Raw genomic sequence first — 21,519 nt, 5'->3', positions numbered from 1 at the left:
ACTCAATAATGAATCCATACATATAAATTTTGAGTCCTAATTCTTAATACACAATTTATGGTGAATTTCTAAAGTCAGAACAGGGAATCCAGAAATTGTTCTAACCCTGTTTCACCAAAACGTAAATATCTCATAAAATACAACTCTTTTACCAATTTTGTTTCTTCCATATAAAAATAGATTCATTAAGCTTCAATTACATATTTTATTCATCATCTAATTCACTTTATAATATTTTTGGTATATTTTCAAAGTTGGACTACTGTTACTGTCCAAATCTGTTTTAGTATAAAATGTTGATAACTAAGTTTATAATATCTTCATTTCTTCTTTCTACAACATTTACCAACAATTCCTCTTATTACTCTTCACTAACATATCAAAACATACCATTCTTAAGGTTTTGGTAACATTTACAAAACATACCAAAATATCATTTAACAACTTAGATACTTTCAATATAACCAAAAGACATCCTAGGTACAATGCCATTTTCCAAAAAGATAGAAACTTCACCAATTTGAGTTTGGGGATCGGCTTGTATCTTTGAGTCCTTATACTTTCGTACCTAGACTGCGCACGGAAACAAACCGTACGCTGAGAATACTCTCAGTGGTATTTCCATAAACAATAGCTTAATCAACTTTAAAACATGGTAATTCAAACACATTATTGCTATTATTCAATATCAATCAGTACTTTAATAACCTTTACTTTATTTACCCTTATTAACATAACTTTCGGACACTAACGGATACGGATCCAACCCACACTCCGGGATAAGCACATAGTGCTTCATCGGAACAAATCCGGAACTTTAACATTATAGTACACAAAGTACTTCATCGGAACAAATCCGGAACTTTAACAGTAGTCGACACATAGTGTCTCATCGACTCAATGTCGGAATATCCCAATACTTCCAATTCCTATGACATGTCAACTATATCCGACTAGCCCGACACTGTTAATAGGGTATTCAAAATCACATTCATTTCAATATGGTAAAAATACTTACCTCATTCACATTTTCATACAATATAAATATCAAATATAGCAATAACGATTAAGCTCGGTTTATAGAAATACAAACCACTATTTATCGAATTTAATCGATATCTTTGTTCACTTTCTCTTTTCCCTTCTTTGATGGCGTATCCGATTGCTACGTTTGCTACTAACAATCATACAATTAAAATTCATCAATATACTAATTCATAAAACACATTTTCACTTTCTATCAAACTTTTACAAAAATTCCAATTTCGTCCTTTTTCCATTACTAATCTTTTTCTTTAACTTAAGCTTCATATTCTCTTTTAATCAACTCATTAACAATTTCTAACTCATAAAATTCATTATAAAACATAAATTTTGAGCTCTATTCAACTTAATCCCTATTTAAACCTAACTTAGAATTCTTTTAATAAATCGCTCAATTTTCACTTCTAACTTCAATTCCTATCAATTTAACCCATAAAACCTCAATTTATTCAACTAAATCAATATCTAAAAATTTTCTATTTTTCTTCATTTTAACCTCATACATGTAGAACTTTGAATTAGGCATCCATAAACATAAAAATCATAAGAAAATGAGCTAAAACAACTTACCAATTAAACTTTAGGGCCTTAATCCTCAAATTTCCTTTTCTTTTCTTTCTTTCTTTCCTTCTTTCTTTCTCACGTTTGCTCTCTGTAACTCTTTCTATGTTTCTTTACTCATTATTATTTATTCATTATACTATATTATATTATTATTAACCTATAAAAATATAAATTAACATGTGTAATAGCTATAACATAAAATATCTTATAGCTATTACACATATATACCAACTATTACACATGTTATATCATACATTCACACACATGGCACTTAGGGTCTAATTGCTAGATTAGTCCTTTTACTTCTTTAATCTATAATTAAACTTTTATTCCTTATGCAATTTAATCCTTTAAACTAAATTCAAGCTACTTCACTTAATTAAACACTAAATAACCATTCAACTATAATTCATAAATATTTCTAATAAATATTCATGAATAAATTTCACGGAAACAGTACTCAAGACTCAATTTCCGATACCGTAACTTTCGATTCATTACACACCACTTCTCTCTTTCTTTGCATGTTGGCCCATTATATCTTCAAATTCGTACTTTTTGCCTTTAAATTTTCTTTTGCCTCCAATTTAGTCCCTAAAAGATAAAATACCATAAAATAACCCAAATTAGTAGGATCATACTCAAAATAAACATGCAATTAGCACATAAAATATGTCATTCTAGAGTATTATCAAATTCCCCCTGCTTAACCCATGCTTGCCCTCAAGTATGGTTCGTGTCCACTGTGAAAATTAAATCCTGTCATGAAAGAAATACTACTCTAAAGTTTTAGAAAAATTAGTCAAAATGCATATGAAAAATAAAGAGAACCCTTAGTTTGCTTTAAGTAAAATTGAAAAAGTGTTCCAATTAACACACAAAATTAAGATCGACTTAGGTTATTTCATGAAAATTAGATAATTTACCAAACCTATCAAGACACCTTATTTATTTCTCCTTTTAATCTCCAAATTTTATTAATGCATTTTTCTTTCTTTCTTTCTTCTTTTTTTTTAATATTTCAATTTTATTTATTTACTTTCACTTAAGAATATACTGAACCTTTTGACGCGAAGAGAGATGACAACCCAAGCACCCCACCCTGGTTACTCAGCCCAGCACATTCCTAATTTTATTATTCCTAAGAACATATCAAACCTTTTGACGAGAAGAGAGATAACAGCCAAGCACCTCACCCCGGTTTCTCAGCCCAACACATTCTTAGAAATTAATTTCGGTTAGCAGAGTTTTACCTAACACGTCACACAACCTTTTGACGCGAAATAGGATGACAACCCAAGCACTCTACCCCGGTTACTCAGCTAGTCACGTCTTAAGCTGCACTCATAACCACGAAAACATTATTATTAAACGAAATTTTAATTTTGGAGGACTAAGGAAAAACAAATCAAGTGTCAAAAATAAGTTTTAGTAATTACCTTAATATTCATGAACATATTTTAAGCATGCAATCGTATTAAATGTCCTCTTGTATTTAGACTTAATCAAATTTACCAAAATCAAGATAGGGTTAACTCCATTAAGCATAATTATTTAAACTAAAAGGAATAAAACAGTGGAGATGAAATCTATCAAGCAAAATCATAATTAACTCAATAGATAAGAATCATACATGTGGGTCAAACAATGGGCAAGTCGTGGTCAAATTCTTGGGCATGAAAAGAGGCAGAATATTCTTTAAAAAATATTATATATGGACAGCAATGACCAAAACAGCAGCAACAACAAAAAAATTAGCATCTAAAACGACAGAAATAATGAGAAATGCCTCTTCCTACTTAAAACACATAGTCTTCGGTGTGGAATAAATAAATAAATAGGTAGAAGAAAAGTTTAGAAGAACTCCCGAAGAAAAGTTTAAAAGAACTTCCTGTGTAGTTACTGTCGTTCGCGCATTATGGTAATGAGTTCTCCCTATTGTTGCTTCAGTTTACCTAGACAAAAGAAGAGAATTTTATCAACATCCAAAATAAAATATAAAAAAAATAATAAATAGTACAATAAAGTAAAATAAAATTAATAAAAATAAAAAAATTTGGGTTGCCTCCCAATAAGTGCTTGTTTAACGTCACTAGCTTGACGCCTCAACTAGTATTGGGGCTATTCCAGCTGAATTCTTTCATTCGTATTGGTTTGAAAATTCTCTTTTATTATCACATCCACCATATTTGGGTTTAATCGTCCTTTTACCTCTTTCATTGGTTTCATATTTTGCTCCAATAGGTTGATCCCTTTTTAAGTCTGCAATGGTCTCATCATTCTTCAAAAATGTGAATTTGAGATGCTCAAGAAGTGGTTTTAATTTCGGATCTGATGCTTGCACAACAGAAGGTAGAAGTTTAGTATCCATAGGAGCCAATAATTTATTCACAGATTCAAAATCATCAAACACCATTTTAGATTTATCTCCACAAGATAACTCAAAAAATTTTTCTACTGATGAGTTAATTATGTCGACAAGGTTTACGTTCAAGACTTCACTTGGGTGGCTAATAGTGTCATAAATGTTAAACTTCACGATCTCCCTGTCAAACTCCATCATGAGGGTTCAGCTTCATACATCAATCTTAGCATTTGCAGTACTAAGGAAAGGTCGCCCCAACAAGATGTCTGAAAACTCAGGAGGGTTATTCTCCTCCATTTTTATCACATAGAAATCTGCAGGGAAGATAAGCCCATTGAATTTGACTAACACGTCCTCGAGGACTCCTTCGGGATGTACAATGGACCTGTTTGCCAACTGAATGATAACACCTATCTTTGTCAAAAAACTCACGTTAAGTGATTCATAAATAGAATAAGGCATAACATTTATGGAGGCCCCTAAATCACACATGGCCTTCTTAATCCCCAAATGGCCTATTTTGCATGGTATAAAGAACATACCCCTATCTTTGTATTTTGTCGGCATTTTCCGCTATAGCACTGCGGATACATTCTCACCAACACTTACCTTTTCATTACTTTTTAGTTTTTGTTTGTTGGTGCAGAGTTCTTTGAGGAACTTGGCATACCGCGGAATCTGTCTGATGGCATCTAACAGTGGTAAATTGATCTCGACATTTCTGAATGTTTCGAGGATCTCCTTGTCTTCCTTACTTTTTTTGGCCCTGATTTAATCATTCTGGGAATAGAGGTTGGATTTTCGGCAGTAAAGGTTTCGCTCGGATCTGTTCGTCGTTTTTGGGTTTTTCTTGGGCAATTTCTTGGCCAAGATTCCTGCCAAGAATTGGTTTCAGAACCTTTCCACTTTGCAACGTTACTACATTTGCGTGTTGTCTTGGATTAGGTTCTATTTGTGACAGCAGTTTCCCTTGTGAGTTCAATTTCTCAATTGATATGGTCAATTCTCTTATAGATTTCTTCATTTCTTTTTTGGAAATTAAGAGTTTGTTGTTGAAAATTAAGGACATTAGCTGCTAATTTATTGACCAAAGTTTCTAGAGAATTACCTGAATCTTGTGGCTGTTTTGGAACCCGATTTTGGCATTGCTAGATATATTGTGGATTGGCCCCATAACTCAAGTTAGGGTGGTCCCTCCATCCTAGGCTGTAGGTATTAACGTAAGGGTCGTATCACCTTTGTGGTGGCCCAAGGAAATTTCCTGCAACATCTAAATGAGTCATAGTATCATCATACAAACTGGGACATGCATCAGTTGTATGTTCTGGTGTAGCACATATTCTGCATACTCGGGCTGGTCTGGCTTTTTCTGCAACAAGAGAGCTTATAATATTAGTAAGTCTATCAATTTTATCTTCTAAGGTTGAATTACTTAGCTGATGAACCCTTCTAAGGGGTTCAAGATTGGCTCAGAACTGCTGAGTATTTACAGCCATTGTGGAGATTAAGTCTCTTGCTTGTTGTGGAGTCATGTTGACCAACGCTCCTCCACTAGCAGCGTCTACCATTTTCATCTCGATGGGTTTCAGGCCTTCATAAAAGTACTGTAGCAAAAACTATTCTGTTATACCATGTTGTGGCCAACTTGCACACAACTTTTAAATCACACCCAATAGTTATACAGAGACTCTGCATCTTTTTGCCTTATTCCCACGATTACTCTTCTTAACTCGGCTGCACGCGGCGCTAGAAAAAACTTGTTGAGAAACAAACGAGACAGATCAGCCCAAGTTGTTACAGATCCAGGAGGTAAATAAAATAACCATTCCCTAGTATAATTTACTAAGGAAAAAGAAAAAGCATGCAATTCAATTTGATCCTCAGTTACCCCTTGAGGTTTCATACTAAGGCAAACCATATGGAATTCTTTCAAATGCTTATAGGGATTTTCATTCTGTAACCCTCGAAAAGTTTACAGTAGCTAGATCAAGCCTGACTTTGATTCAAAATTAGTATCCATAATAGGATACGCAATACATAGTGGCGGTTGTTCTGTCGACATTTCGACCAGTTGCTCAATTGTCTAAGCTATAGGTTAAGGTGCTAAATTAGGGTTTTCGTCAACCCTAACGTTAAGCACTTCTTCTGGGGAATCGACTTCTACTTTTTTGCCTTCAAAAATTTGAGTAGGGTTTTTGTTAACCCAAGACTCTACTTTGTCGTCGATTCTGATTTTCGACGATGGATTACTTTGAGTCCCATCCATCGCTGACTACTTTTTTTCTTAGCTTCGTTTCCTTGCTATTACCTCTTGCAATCTTTTCAATCTCTAAATCAAACGCAAGAGTTATTGGAGCAAATTTGGTCATAAGAAACAAAAAATAAGATTAGCACGTTACCGATCCCCAGCAACAGCGCTGAAATTTGATGCATAGTTGAAAGCACAAAAAAATCCTATTCCTTGTAAAATAATAAAAATAATAGTAAAAGGGAAGTAGGGTCGAAATAAGAATTTGATGCATCGTTTCTTGAAATCCTGAACAATTTCTTGGCCAAGAAAATTCATTTTTCAGAAAAATTTAAAAAAATAGAATTAAGAATTTTGATTTGGAAAAATAAAAATAGAATTTAAAGTAAAGTAAATTGAAATTACGAAATTAAATAAATGGCAGAAATTAAAATGGGGACTATAAAAATAAACAGAGTTTGGGGAAGAGAAAGTTTTTTATGTGGCGAGATTCCAGCCTCCGGTTGTCTCGTTCCACCTTGGGTTCAATCATTGGCTTTTAAGTAATCCTTCTCAAGCAGGATAAGTTAGTTATAGTGGAAGAGGATGCCTACGACCACCAGCTCCAAGGATTTAGACTTAAAATTTGGCGGAGCCTGACTCTAGCCAATAATCGCTTTTGTGGGACTATTTTCTTCTAGATCATCACTTCCCAACGGTGAAACCACGACATTTTGTCTCTTGGATTCGCCAACCTCTGACGCAGAAAGCCAACGAACCTACTGTGCAACCTTCTCGAAACGTACAAAGCAGCCGTTCATTGCACAAGTTGAAAAGATCACCTATTAAGGGACATGGACAGAAGTGTCATCCCCGTAATGCGGAGAAGTGATGAATACCTTATTGAGAAGGCTAAGTACGGGTTCTAAGCCTCATGGACCTTTTTTGGGGAATTTTGACAACCTTCGGCTAGATTGCTTTAGTGGATCTTGATTTTTAGGAAAGAAACAAATAAAATAGATATGAAATTTTTATTGAAGAAAAGATGGAGAGAACAAAAGACAGAGTTTTTGGGAGAGGGAGTGAATACAGAAAAAGAAATGTCAATTATGTGCCATTTTATCCCCTATTTATAGTACTAGAAAACCTAGTCTACTCCTAATGAAATTCTAAAAGATAAATAATAAAGATAATTAAAGATAAATAAAGATAAATGAAATTAAATCCTAAAATTAAATCTAAATAAAAATCCTTAATAATTATCCTAATATAATTGAAATTAAAATAGAGTCTTGTGCTATAAAATCTCTTCTTTTGCATTTTAGTCCTTGGGTCTTCCATGTTTGCATTTTTGGCACCACTTCTCTCTTTCTTTGCATGTTGGCCCATTATATCTTCGAATTCGTACTTTTTGCCTTTAAATTTTCTTTTGCCTCCAATTTAGTCCCTAAAAGATAAAATACCATAAAATAACCCAAATTAGTAGGATCATACTCAAAATAAACATGCAATTAGCACATAAAATATGTCGTTTTAGAGTATTATCAAATTCTGTCCGGCTCAGACAAACAGACAAAATAAAACCAAAAATAAAAGTTCTAAGTCCATTTACAAAATGGATTGGCCCAAATAAAAAAGAGCCAAATAGCCCAATTTATCTGCTAAACCTAATACCCAATAGCCCAAAGTCCAATAGTCCACAACCAAAACTTTTTTTTTAGAAAACCAAAAACCCTAGTTCCCCTATGTGTTGCTGCTCTTGGCCACGTCAACGGATGCACTGCCTGAGACCTAACGCCTTCTCTCCCACCATTGTACCAAATTGGAAAAGGCACGACTCTCTTCCCACCGTTAACCTTGCACCACTTCCTGCAAAATAGAAAAAACAAAAGAGCATAAATAACATAGCAGAGCAGAAATAAAAAAAGGAAAAAGAAAAAATAAATATTGTAATTAAAATGGCTATAAAGGCTGAACTAATGTAAGATTCAAACAGGGAAGAAAAAAAAGTAATAAGTTTTAAAAAGGAGGTAGTTCGTTTTTAGCTATTTTATTTTTGCAAAAATAGAAATAAAATAATATCTTCTCACATACATCGTTTGTTCTTCATCATGTGAGGCCAAGGCCACTGTCTCCAATGAAAAACAGTATCGTCTTCGGATGAAAGAAACCGAAAGGTTTCTTAAAGATTTCTTAAGGTTTCGTTATTTTTACTTCAAATTGGGGTAAAAAATGGTTTAAAAGGGTTAAAAGGGGCATTTTTTTAGACTCCAACCACCGAAGGTGATAGTTGCCGATGACTGGTGGCCATAATGGCTTGCAGCGACTCAATGGCCAGACTGAGGAAAGGCTAAAAGAGTAAAAAAAATGCCCTGAGTAATTTGTTTTTGTCACTGCAAATATCTAACATAATTAACTATATGTTTCAGTGGTTAAGTGTTCTGGATGTGTGTGAGAGGTCTTGGGTTCAAGCCCTACTTTTAGTAAATTTTGGTTATTTTTTGGATCTAAGCCTTAACTTTGTTCAAAGGGCTTATATTAATTGTCTATAAATCCATATCAAATTGAGCTTGCTGGTTTGAGTGGTAAGGGTGTTGGTATGTTGAAGGTCCTGTGTTCGAATCTCTGCACGAGTGTGGGTATAATTTTTTGCTCAGTTTCCTGTTAGAGTCTTGGTAGAGTTGGATTCTGAGAGGTTGGTTGTTAGTGGGTTAGTGGGGATAATTGTTATTTTATTTTATTTTATTTTTCTATTTTCAATTTTCCCAAAATTCTTCCATCTTTTTGACGTACTGTTTTCCCCTCTCCTCTATCAAATTTTCCTTGCCTCTCCCTCTCCTTTTCAGTTTTTCAAATTGTCTCATTTTTGTTCAACAGTTGTTTGCTCTCATTCGGTAAGTAACTATTTTCCCCCTATCTTCTTGTTTCATGGTTAGTTTTCTAAAAGGGGGTTGTTTTTTTTTCTCTTGAATTAGGCGAAGGTCAAGAATCGGTTAGTGCTTCTGCAAAGATTTGATCGTTAGGGGTTTATTCGTTGGCGGTAAGTGTTCAGGTTCATTTGTGGATGTTGTAAGACTTAGTTGTGGAATATTTTCAATTTTGAGTTTTGTAAATATGTTCTGAATTTGGGCTGTTGGTTACTCTGATTTTAGGATTTGGAAGGCTCAAGAGTGGTTTTGCATCAAAATGATACCAGGTGTGTACCAGAAATGCAAAAAATAAGGTTTTGGCAAAAGCTGAAAAATTACACTATTGATGCCACACGGGCGTATGGTTGCCCGTGTGAAAGGTCGTGTGCAAGACACGACCGTGTGGTCAACGAAGGTATGGCCGTACACAGCACACAACCATGTAGTGGCTCGAGTGTGGCCGTGTAGGCCAAATAGGCATGGTCAAGTTGGGCATGTGGGCCACACGAGTGTGTGAGCCTATAGGACATGACACACAGGTGTGTGGATTCTTGGTCCAGGCCGTATGGGCCACACGGACAAGGCCAATTTGGATGTGTGGTCCCACAAGGGCAAGTCACATGGGCATGTAGGCATATATTTCTATAATTTTTCCTAGGGTCCTACGGGTCACTTCGATCGACTGTAGGCCTATTATAGGGCCGGTAAGGGCTAAATAAACCCTATTTTGTATGCGATAGAATTCTGATAGACTAATCTGAGTAGGATGCTAAATGTATGTCTGATTGTACTGTGTAAGCATGTCTATTATATATACATAATTATGTTAAGCATGTTTATTCTGTAATTTTGTATCTGTTATCTGCACCTGTTTTAGGGTGGAATTTATCTGTGGAAGAAGTGTTCTGTACGACGATCATCGCCTATTATCTGGCAACTTGGCTGCACTATATCTGATACGTGTTGTAACGACACAATACGGTGTGTAGGGATGGGTGGGTTTTTTTTAACCCCACATAGTGTGTTGGGCTGGTCAGAGATGGTGTGTAGAGGATGAGGGCAGGATTCTGATTATCTGATTCTATTTTTCGGTATCTGAAATGAGCCTGAGCCCAAATCTATATTTGTATATGACTATGCATATGATTCTATTTGTACTGCGTGTCTATTTTTGTTGGGTTACACACTGAGTTTACGTAAACTCACCTTTGTTTGTCTGTCTCTGACTAGGTAATCCACAGACTTAGACGGATCGGTGTAGCAGAGACTTGGCGGTGGCCACTCAACTGTATAAATGTTAAACCTAGCATTTATGGTTTATTTTAATTTTTGGAGATTTATTTGAGAGTTTATAATTTTTGAGACTCCCTGGACTGTTGGTTTTTAACTGTTTATTTTTGGATTGTTTGTCAATTTGATTGCCTTGGAAAAATTGTCTTATTAAAACGACAATTTTTATGCAAACAAAGGTTTTCCTAACAATACGACTGCGTTTTCGAACTATAACGATTAAGGTTTCTGTTGTAATAAGTTTTGGTAAAGAAATTGACTAATTTATGGTTTTAGTAACTTTTAAATATTGATGGTCTACCAAGTTAACACGGTTTTTAAAACTCATTTCTTGTGACATCATTAGATTCGACCATAATGTCTAGGCCGGGTTTGGGGTGTTACAATTGACCTATATAGGCATTACCGAACGACATCCTTTTGCTAGGTTTTAGAGGTCCCAAAACGGCATCATTTCAGACCTGACCTACCAACCCGATCCGAATCCGCGTGTTTTCGTGGAAAGGGTTTATTTATGGCTCTGGTTCTTTCGCATTTTGAGTTATTTTAATCTGGTCCTAATTTCACTATTCTTTCTTTTTAGAAATTATGCCATTCAATTTGGATTCACTTTCAATTTGGTCCTCAGACAGCTGACCCCTCGGGAAGTGACACGTGTACTACTTTGGATTAATTGTCTTCGGAGTCCCTGAACTTTCACATCGCATTTTAATTTAGTCCTTTATATCATTTTTTTTAAATTTATACACTAGATTTTTATTAGACTTTCAGTTTAGTCCTTTATTCCCCATTCTTTATTATTTTGCGACTTATAATTTAATTTCCACTTAAATTTAAATTTAATCCCTCATTTGATTAATTTTACCTCTTTATTTACTATGTTATTTATTTTAACACTTAAAATTTGTCATTTACATTTCCTTTTATTTATACATTTTATTTTTATTTTACCCTTGTTATCATTGATATCATTATTTTATTTATTCATATTATTATTATGATAATAATTATGATATGATTATTGTTATTTTTATTATAAGTCGATATTTGTATTACTATTATAGTTGCATTATTATCATTATTTATCAACATGGTATTTTTATTTATTTATTTATTTTATTTTTACTTATTACCTAATATCATCCTTTCATTTTTACCTATATGGCTATTTTATTTTATTTTGCTATCACCATTCCATGTGTCATATTACAACATATTTATCTGTTTTTACTAAATGCATATCGTTTTAAAAATTACGTTCGTTTTACTTAATGTCTAAGAAATAATTAAAACCAAGGCAATGTTCATTATTTTTGTAATTTGGAGAGTCATGCTCCTAACTGACGGAGTATGGCCTCTTTCTAAAACCAAAGTAATTGAATATCCTTTTTAAAAATAAAAACGAAAAGTAAGATTTAGGTAACGATCAAATGGCAATTATTCTAGTTTTCGAGAATTAGAGGCATTGTGTCCTAACTCACGGGGCATGGTCATTCTCCTCGATTAACTCGAAATAAGGCATTTTCCATTAAACTTAATTTAGTTAACTAATATTTTAATCAAATAACATTATACAAAGAGGGATTATGTTTTAAATTCTTTTCAAATTTTCAGTTCTCGACACTAAGATATCAAGTAATCAAATAGGTACCAACTTTAGACATCATGAGGGTGTTAATCCTTCCTCATACAAAACTGAATCCCGAATTTATTTCTCGGATTTTATAAGATCGAAGATAATTTTAGTAAATCTAACATTTTGAGGTGATCCAATCATATCTAATTAAAAAAGATTGATGGTGACTCTATTTTCATTTTTAAAATAAAATTCGATTTAAAAAAAAAGGTTTCGACACTCAGAAGAGTAGAGGCGGGATCCCAATGTTTTTCATTATATATAGACATATATACTAATGCCAGAGAAGTAAGAAAATTAGTATACTAGTTTGCCTTTCGAAAAATATGGACGACATTACATAAAGACAATAGTAACATCACGTATATTAAGAGCACCAATGACTTTCTTAATAGTTAAAAGAGAATTTGATTCAACTAACACACTATGCCAACCTTCCTCCACCACCAACTCCAATGTTAACATGATAGCATGAATCTCAGCCTTCTGCGCTATACCTTGTCTTCAAAGTTTTTCCTTGATAATTAACATCATTATGATCAATGTAAATTTTCTCAAGTTTTAACATTTTAATCTCAATAATTTTTCATATTTAATGATTTCTCATATAATATGTTTAAAAACAAAGTTACAAAAAATATTATTTTTTGTTAATTAAATTTTAAATATTTTATTAAATAATGCCTAAGCTAAGGTGTAGCAAGCTTTAAAGTGACTTTAAAAGGAAAAGAGGAGATGAAAATTTTAAAATAAGAATAAGATTCTCAACTAGCATTCAATATTTAATTTTATAAAGTTAGAGACCACAGTTCAAGTCTTCAACTTCAATTCATTTCCTTTTATTTTAAAGTTTTAGCAACTTAATATTTTTAGACGTGTTTGATAACTTAAAAAAATTTACTAGATAATTTTTAAAATAAGTAGGAACTTACTTATCACTTAATAGAAAATAAAATTAATTTTTATTTAATTTTATTCTATTTCATTTAAGATTATATTATTATTTATCTAACAATTTAATTATATTCTTTATTTTATTTTAAATAATTTATCAAATAAACTTTAAAACTTAAATTTAACATTTAATTTTTTAGTAATTATTTTCAATTTAATAAATAACCTAAGTATTACTCTCAATTAAACTCAAACGTCTAAAACAAAAATATATATATTTATTTTACAAACACTTAAAATTAAGCTTTTCCTTTGAATACTATTTCACCCATGGTGATGGAATCAATTGGGTATATGTCTTTTAAACCGCCAAGCAACTCTCTTTTTATAAATGTGGTGAAGTGCAATGGGGTAGTTGAATTGCACTACACCCCTTAATTTTGGCTAGTGCTTTATGTTTCACTGGGAGTAATTTACTCCGGCAGAGAATTATTTTATAAAAATAACCTTTTGAGTTATATTTTAATTAAAATAAATATACGATAAATCGTATTATTGTTACATAATTAAAAATAAATAATTATATAAATAATAAAATAAATATAATAGCATTATCATCATCTTAATTAATTTTTAATTATTTACTATTGAAATTGTTATATGAATTAATGAAATGTTATTTTAATAAATTTTGGTTATTTGTTAATTTCATAAATATTAAATAAATTAAATTTTGTATTATAATTTTAAAACAATGTTCATTATGATCATTTTACCTTCTCACTGTCATTCAACTCATTATTATTGCAATTGAATCAAAAAACATAATAAAAAACTAAATAAACCCATCATTCTCTCCTCTACAAGATACATGGATTGAGGCTTAAAAAATTGAAGATACAGAGCAAGAAATTGAATTTCAATTATTTGTGAAAACATATCAATAGATGGAACCGTTGATAAAAGAAAGGGATGACGTATATGAATCACTCACATATTCTTCTGAATTATATGTATCCGTAGGATTAATTTGGAAAACCAATAAGGATATGCAAGAACAAACAAATTTTATTGAAAACATTCCTTTAATGAACTCCCTCGAAACTTCTATAGTAAATGGAACATATAGAATTGTGATCAATCAAATATTGCAAAGCCCTGATATCTATTATCGATCAGAATTGGATCATAACAGAATTTCAGTCTATACTGGAACCATAATATCATATTGGGGAGAGGTTAGAATTAGAGACTAATAGAAAAGTAAGGATATGGGCTCGTGTAAGTAGGAAACAAAAAAGATCTATTCTAGTTCTATCATCAGCTATGGGTTCGAATCTAAGAGAAATTCTAGAGAATGTTTGTTACCCTGAGATTTTCTTGTCTTTCTTGATCGATAAGGGAAAAAAATTGGGTCAAAAGAAAATGTCATTTTGGAGTTTTATTAACAATTTTCTTGTGTAGGTAGGGATCCAGTATTTTCTGAATCATTGTGTAATGAATTACAAAAGAAATTCTTTCAGCAAATATGTGAATTGGGAAGGATTAGTCGACTAAATATGAGCTAGAGATTGAATCTTAATATACCTCAAAATAATACATTTTTGTTACCGCAAGACATATTGGTAGCTGCTGATCGTTTGATTGGAATGAAATTTGGAATGGGTACACTTGACGATATGAATCATTTGAAAAATAAGCGTATTCGTTCAGTAGCAGATCTCTTACAAGATCAATTCAAATTGGCTTTGGTCCGTTTAGAAAATGTAGTTAGAAGAACTACATGCGGAGCAATTAGGCATAAATTGATACCATCTCCTCAGAATTCGGTAACTTTGACTCCATTAACAACCACTTATGAATCCTTTTTCAGATTACACCCATTGTCTCAAGTTTTGGATCGAACAAATCCATTGACACAAATAGTGCATGGGAGAAAATTGAGTTATTTGGGCCTCGAAGGATTAACCGTCTGAAGAGATCAATGTTGGACTTATCGAATTTTTGTTTTGAACTATTACAAAATCTGGTATGTGGTTAATTATGGGACTAGTGGGATGTGGGTGGTTAATTATGGACTTAATGGGATGTGGGTGGTTAAGAAATTATCCCAATTTGTCTCTCCCACTCTCACATTCTTTTGTTCCCCTCTTCCCTATTTTTCTTCTTTATTTTATTTTATTTTATTTTCTCTATTTCCATTGGTTTTTCTTGCTGCCGTTTCAATTTTTTCTATATATGTGTGTAAGATTCGCTCTTCAATCATAATTCAAAGCGTAGTGCAAAAGGTATGAAAACAAGAACCCTCTAACGGAGTAGATACCGTTTCGACATTTTTCAAAGAAGATTCGAAGTGCGATATTTGTGTGGTTTATCAAAATTATCCTCAGGTGTGTGATTCTAACTTGAAAAGTCATTTAGAACTCGAAAAACTTGAGAAAACTAATGTTGTTTTGAGACTTTTGTTCGTCACACGACTGTGTGCCTGGCCGTGCGCACCACACGGGTGTGTGGTCGGCCAAGTGCCAAGCCGTGTAGAGCACACAGGTGTGTGTGATCACACGAGCTAGTTAGATAGGCCATGTGTGTAACGCCTCAATTTTCGGGAATTCTGTGAATGTTGACAAAATTTCATGCTTTGATTTTGTCATTTGTGAGTGAAATTATGAAATAGGACCTATGTGAAAATGTTTGAAAATGCTATAGGCTAAATTGAAGTGGCCAAATAAATAGGAGTGCAAAATAGGAGGATTTGCATGATAAACCTCCCATTTTACATGAAGTGGCCAACCATCATGTTGTTGTAGACAAAATGTACACTTGATATCCATAATTTATGGTACAAATTGATACAAATTGATAATAGGTTAGGTAAATGTTCCATGATAATGGGTTAGGTAAATGTTTCATGATAATAGGTTAGGTAAATGTTCCATGATAATGGGTTAGGTAAATGTTTCATGATAATGGGTTAGGTAAATGTTTCATGATAAGAATATCATGTCTTTTGTATTAAAGAATTAAATGGATGAAATATGAAGTTTTATTAAAAGAAAAGGGTGAAAAGAACAAAGTTTTGTCCATCTTTGTTCATCATAGCTGAAAGTTAGAGAAGAGAAAGGAGAGGAGAAAGCTCTTGAGTATTCGGTCATTAGGAGGAGGAAAATTGAAGGTAAGTTCTTGGTACCTTGCTTCTATTTTGAGGTTCATGAGTTCTTCTTGATTCTACCTTAACTCTTGAAGTATATTTTGATTTTTAGTTGTGTTGTGAACATTTAGTCATGAATTAAAATGAAGGAAATGGTTGTTGTTTCATGTTCTTTTGATGAAAAATGGAAGATAGGTGAAGTTGAGCCAAACAAATGAACATGCATGTGCCTTAGATGCTAAAGGGAAAAATCGGCTAACATGTTGTGCTTTAAAATGATTAAATGGAGATTATACTTAAGTAAAATCATAGATATGTGATGATTGATTGGTGATATACATGTTTAAATAACATACATGCAAGTTAGGTGTGAAAGGTGATTTGGTAATAAATCTGCTTAGGACAGCAGCAATAACGTGACTTTGGAAAATCACCATAAATTGTGGGAGATGAATTAGAAGCTGAATAAATTATGTAATTAAAGCTTATTGAGTCTAGTTTCTAATGAAATAAACAAGAACATATTTTGAATTCTGTACAATGAGAATTTTGATTCGTAATGAAGAGTGGTCAGATTAGTCAAACAGTGAAACATGGGAAACTTTGAGAAAAATCTGGTATTGATTGGATAAACCAAAAATTCTGAAAATTTTATGGATAGAAGATATATGAGTCTATTTTCAGGGAAAATTAACGGAACTTGATTTGGAGTTTCGTAGCTCCAGTTATAAATGATTTAGTGATTGTTGCTCAGGAAGACAGCTTGCAGTGAAATTATGATTATGTGGTAAACATTGACAAAAATTTGTTAATGGGTTGCTTATTGATTTCTTATAAGCTTACTATGATCTGTAGGTGTGGTTGGCCGAATATTGTAAGGGATTAATATGTAGTTTGTATTTGAATAGTTAGATTAACGTGTTAGTAATCCAATTGTAGGCGGTTCGTGTGTGGATCTCGTCAGCATATCGTCGCAAACAGGTGTGTAACTAACACCCTCTTTCTTAGTCTAGATCAGCAAAAGTCGAAAAGCAGAAATGCCAAAAACTGGTATTTTGTAGATTTGCGAGTGTGCGAATGCTCGTGAGGTAAATCGATTAATGTTTTTGGTAAGCTGCAAAATTTGGACTGCAAAGTGCATGGTTTCTGTGCCCTCGATATTTTTGGGCTTAATGGGCCAAAATTGGAATGATGGGCCAACGAGCCCAATTCGGTAAGAACCCTCGGTACGTGATTCTGTTAGTACGTGAAAAGTAGGAATATGCATGAAAAACCCTAAAAGCAGCTAAATTACTATAATACCCCTATGTATGGAAAATTACTGTTATACCCCTAGGTGCAAAATTACCAAATACCCCTAGGGTTAAATTGACCTAAATGCATGTTTGATCGTTGTTATTTATTGCATGCCATGTTGTTATTATCTCGATGCATGGGATGGGATATTGACGGAGGAAGTATCTGAAAGTGGCTTGTCCACGTCTTGGAGGCTTTGCCTCAATTTATCATTAATTGAGAGCAAAGGCGCAACTGTGGAGTGTTGGGCTGGGTGGGTTGAGCTATTCCCCACATGGAGTGTATGGCTGGTACGGGTGGAGTGTAGTGGTTGGTGGGTTGAGTAGTCTCCCCAAATGGGCTTGCATATGTTTACTGATGTTGCATGTATTTTGAAATGGGCCTATGGGCCATACTGTTATTTGAATAAGGGGCTAAGGCCGCTTATTTATTTTTGATGGTTTTTATATGTTTTATTAACATAGATAATATTTATTTTAATTGTTGAAATTGGATAGCTTTAGGGCGCGTTTTCAAAAACAACAGTTGACTTCAAAATAACACGACAACATGCAAAGCTTCCGCAATGAAAGTATTTTCCAAAATTAATCACTTTTCCTAAAAATGACTTAATCAAATCGGTTTCCTAGAAATATCCATGACGTTAAGGTGTGGCAATGGCAGTATGCATGTCTAGGATTGGATCCGAAGGGAGCTTGGTACTTAAGCAGTCCAATGGACTCACCACCTCTTTTCCGGTTTCTTACCTGGTGCACAGCTTCCTTTCACTTTAACCCTTAATGAATTAATCTTTTGAACATCAAGTACGATTTTCTGGACTTAGAATGGAAATTTTTTTTTTACGTTTTGATGTGGCATGCTGGATCCGGCCATAACTTCTGGGCCGGGTTTGGGGTGCTACAATGTGGGCCACACGAGTTGTGTAGGCCCATTTTTTGAAAATTTTTCACTTAGGCCCATTTGACTGAAATGTGTATATAGATCTTTCGTGTAATATCCTGAAAATTTTTATAGTAAGATATTATCCTTGATATAGTAAAATAAGGAAATAAAGTGACAAAAAGGGAAAATTCTGAGTTATGTCAACATTGGGAACTATATTATGATATATTATGTAACGCCCCAATTTTCGCGAATTCTGTGAATGTTGGCATAGGTTTAATTATGTTAGTGGGCTTCTAGAATGCCCAAGCTTAAGATAGAACCCGGTAATTTTAGTTAATTTTTGTTCCATAAGAAAAAGGGAGTGAAATTCTGAAAGAGGACCTATGTGAAAATGTTTGAAAATGATATAGGCTAATTTGTAGTGGCCAAGTAAATAGTAGTGCAAAATAGGAGGATTTGCATGTCAAATTCCCCACTTTTAATGTAGTGGCCGGCCAAAGTGATGGATAGTTGATAATGTATGCATTTTAGCATTTTAATAGTTAATGGATGATGGCATTAGCATTTTAATAGTTAATGGATGATGGGCATGGTAAACATTATGGGCATATGTTTATTGGAATTATGGCATGAGTATGGCACAAATATTAGTATATCATTTATGTGTCATAAAATGTTGAGTGATAAGAATAACAAAAGGAAGTAAAGGAAGGTTTTTGTTCATTCTTTGTTCTTCATAGCCGAATTTAAGAGAGAACAAATAGGGGAGGAAACCTTTGAATATTCGGTCACTAGGAGGGGGAAAATTGAAGGTAAGTTCTTGGTACTTTGCTTCTATCTTGATGTTCATGAGTTCTTCTTGATTCTATCCTAACTCATGAAGCATATTTTGGTTTTTGGTTGTTGTTTCATGTTCTTTTGATGAAAAATGGAAGATAGATGAAGTTGAGCCAAACAAATGAGCATGCATGTGCCTTAGATGCTAAGGGGAAAAATCGGCTAACATGTTGTGCTTTAAAATGATGAAATGGAGATTATACTTAAGTAAAATCATAGATATGTGATGATTGATTGGTGATATACATGTTTAAATAACAAGCATGCAAGTTAGGTGTGAAAGAGTGATTTGGTAATAAATCTGCTTGGGACAGCAGCAGTAATGTGACTTTGGAAAATCACCATAAATTGTGGGAGATGAATTAGAAGCTGAATAAATTATGTAATTAAAGCTTAATGAGTCTAGTTTCAAATGAAATAAACAAGAACATATTTTGAATTTTGTACAATGAAAATTTTGATTTGAAATGAAGAGTGGTCAGATTAGTCAAACAGTGAAACATGGGAAACTTTAAGAAAAATCTGGTATTGATTGGCCATACCAAAAATTCTAAAAATTTTACGGATAGAATATATATGAGTCTATTTTCAGGGAAAATTAACGGCACTTGATTTGGAGTTTCTTAGCTCAAGTTATAAATGATTTAGTGACTGTTGCTCAGGAAGACTGCTTGCAGTGAAATTATGATTATGTGGTAAACATTGACAAAATTTTGTTAATGAGTTGCTTATTGATTTCTTATAAGCTTACTATGATCTGTAGGTGTGGTTGGCCGAATATTGTAAGGGGTTAATACGTAATTTGTATTTGAATAGTTAGATTAACGTGTTAGTAATCCAATTGTAGGCGGTTCGTGTGTGGATCTCGTCAGCATATCGTCGCAAACAGGTGTGTAAATAACACCCTCTTTCTTAGTCTAGATTGGCAAAAGTCGAAAAGCCGAAATACCGAAAACCAGTATTTTGTAGATTTGCGAGTGTGCAATGCTCGTGAGGTAAATCGATTAATGTTTTTGGTAAGCTGCAATGCTTGGACTGCAAAGTGCATGATTTCTGTGCCCTCGATATTTTTGAGCTTAATGGGCCAAAATTGGAAAGATGGGTCAACGGGCCCAATTCGATAAGAACCCTCGATAGTGATTCTGTTAGTACGTGAAAGGTAGGAATATGCATGAAAAACCCTAAAATAGATAAATTACTGAAATACCTTTAAAAGTGAAAAATTTATAGTTTTACCCCTAGGAGATAAATTACCGAAATACCACTAGGGTTAAATTGACCTAAATGCATGTTTGACTGTTGTTATTTACTTCATGCCATGTTGTTATTATCTGATGCATGGGACTGGGATATTGACGGAGGAAGTACTGAAAGTGGCTTGTCCACGTCTTGGAGGCTTTGCCTCAATTTATTGATAGCTGAGCAAGCAAGGCAGAATCGTGGAGTGTTGGGTTTGGGTGGGTTGAGCTATTCCCCACATTGAGTGTATGGTTGGTACGGGTGGAGTGTAGTGGTTGGTAGGTTGAGTAGTCTCCCCAAATGGGCTTATATATGTTTAATGATGTTGCATGTATTTAGAAATGGGCCTATGAGCCATACTATTATCTGAATAAAGGGCTAAGGCCCAATTTATTGTAATCTGAAAAGGGCTCTGGCCCAGTACCACTGTTACCTGAATGGGTTTAGGCCCAATGGGCTTGAGCTGACTTGGGCTTTGAATGGGTTTTCTTTACACACTGAGTTTCCCCAAACTCACCCCTTCTTTAACCTTGCAGGTGAGCCTTGATGTAGGTGACTTGGAGCCGGAGGGGATTCAGAGTGGCCATGGTGAATAATTTTGGGTTTGAAAACGAGACTGGTTTTCTTAAGTTATTTTTTAATTACTATTTAATTTTTGGGTTGCAATAATGCCATTTTAACTTTATTTTCTTCTTTGATTTTTCTGGGATTATATTATTAAAAACAACTTTAAATTGATGGATACTAATTCAAATGAGCTAGACTTAGGGCGTGATTTCAAAATGATACTTGTTTTTTTTAAAATAACACGACGTCACGAATATTCGATTTACCAAAGATAATCACTCAAAGAAATTTCAACTTGTTATAACCAAGTGTGGCAATGGATGTGGGCATGTCTAGGATTGGATCCAATCGGAGAGCTTGGTACTTAGCGACCTTCATGGCTCACCTACTGTTATGGATACCTACGGTGCCCAACTTCCATTCACTTGGTTAGTTTGACAAAAGTCAGCTTTTTAAAACACTAAAAAGGGAACACGAGTTTTTGACTTCAAAGTGGCAGTCAGATTCGGCCTTAACGTCTGGGCCGGGTTTGGGGTGTTACATTTAGTGGTATCAGAGCCTAGGTTACAACAACTCAGCTGTGGATCGGGTCCAAAAAGGGTTTTCAAAACTTTATGC

The 21,519-nt window shown here is 33.7% G+C and overlaps 1 long non-coding RNA gene across 1 annotated transcript; it reads left to right on the top strand.

Moving 5' to 3' along the window:
• Positions 1-15,975: 15,975 nt before the first annotated feature.
• On the top strand, positions 15,976-20,460 carry LOC128283568 (uncharacterized). Its single transcript, XR_008273943.1, has 3 exons — positions 15,976-16,101; positions 17,017-17,330; positions 20,255-20,460. It is a non-coding gene; the product is annotated as an uncharacterized LOC128283568 (long non-coding RNA).
• Positions 20,461-21,519: the final 1,059 nt, after the last annotated feature.

Source organism: Gossypium arboreum, chromosome 11, assembly GCF_025698485.1.
Source record: "Gossypium arboreum isolate Shixiya-1 chromosome 11, ASM2569848v2, whole genome shotgun sequence".
NCBI lineage: Eukaryota > Viridiplantae > Streptophyta > Magnoliopsida > Malvales > Malvaceae > Gossypium > Gossypium arboreum.
This window is presented reverse-complemented; position numbering and strand designations above follow the sequence as displayed.